Source organism: Brassica oleracea, chromosome C6, assembly GCF_000695525.1.
Source record: "Brassica oleracea var. oleracea cultivar TO1000 chromosome C6, BOL, whole genome shotgun sequence".
Lineage (NCBI taxonomy): Eukaryota > Viridiplantae > Streptophyta > Magnoliopsida > Brassicales > Brassicaceae > Brassica > Brassica oleracea.
Window position 1 is genome coordinate 11,920,610 of NC_027753.1, and position 1,683 is coordinate 11,922,292.

The window sequence follows — 1,683 nt, forward strand, 5'->3', positions numbered from 1 at the left end:
AATTCATTAATCAATTTTATTACATATAAAGTTTTGCCAAATTTTTTTTATAAAATAATTACTAAATACAAAAAGTAATATACAAATCTATATTATTAATAGAGAAGTACCATTTAAAATTATCCCTTAGTTTTCAAACTTATTTACACTTCCATGCCACTGACTAATTATTAAACTACATATTTTAATGCTTGTCTTTTTCTGTTTTATTTATGCATTTTCCAAAATTAAAGTACAATAAATTAAGTGTCATTTATTTCAGAAATACTTCCTATAATCTACCTAAACATTAAACTATATTTAATCAATGCAAAAAATGTAAAAAGATATACATTATTATGGGTTGGTTATTTTTAATTTTAGTATAATTAACAATGCCGAAAAAGCAAGAAAATGTTATAAAATACATGATATAAAATACAAAATTAAATGATATATTGAATTTATATCGTATAAATAAAATATAATTATAGTTAACAACTTTATTTTACATTAAACTTTTGATCCATAAAAAAACATGCGCACGAACACACGGGTCATATTTATAAAATATAGATGATACAATTAACAGATCAAAAAATAAAATAAAATTATTAACTAAATTTTTTTTTTAAATGCTAAAAATTATTTAATACAGATAAAATTTAAAAATATATATTTACATTTATATAAGACAAATATATACTTACATTTATATAAGACAAATATATACTTTTAAAAATAAAAATAAATATTTGCACGGATGCGCGGATCAAGCTCTAGTCTTAATGTTAAAGTTTTAAATAATTACCTAGTATGTTTATACTTTCAAAAAATATTCAGAAAATTTATTTTAATATCTACATCAGGAAATTTTAAAATGAAAATCCATTTAACCATACAAAAATAGACAAATTATGTTTTATAAACAGATAAATATTTACCAGAAATTGTTTTGAATAAATAATGTCCATAAATTTTAATAATTGACTTAATTTTTATAATAAATATAAAATAAATAAAATTTTATAATAAAATTAAACAATATCATCTCAAATTCGAGTAATAGAATAGGTGTTCGTTGAAAAAAAAACCTTAAACAATATAAAACAAACAAAATTACTATTGTTAATTCATTAATCAATTTTATTACATATACAAATTTGCCAAAAAAAATTATAAAATAATTACTAAATACAAAAATAATATACAAATCTATATTATTAAAAGAAAAATACTATTTTGGTATAAAAGTAATGGAAAAGTCTATCTTTATTCATAACATAGAGATTCCTTATATAGAAGATTACACCGTCATATATAAATGGAAAGATTACAAATCATAATCTCTTGGTTATGAGCCATCCACAATCTGGTTCATAACACTCCTCCTTGGATGCCATAACCATTTAGAGCTTGTAATGTGCTTTAATGTTGCCTCATTAAAACTTTACCAGGAAAACCCAATTGAAACAAAACCATGGTAAAGGAAAAAGAGTACAACACACATTACTCCCCCTGATTTGGACATACTGAAGGTCCCTTGGATCTCTCCAATTTTCTGCAATCCGTGGATGATGTAGATCTTGGGCATAATATGCTTCGTCCTCGAACATGATAATTGGTTCTTCTTTACCATCGGCCATGCCACAATCTGATCGAACATATTGAGTCATCGACCTCAAATACACACACACAAAATCT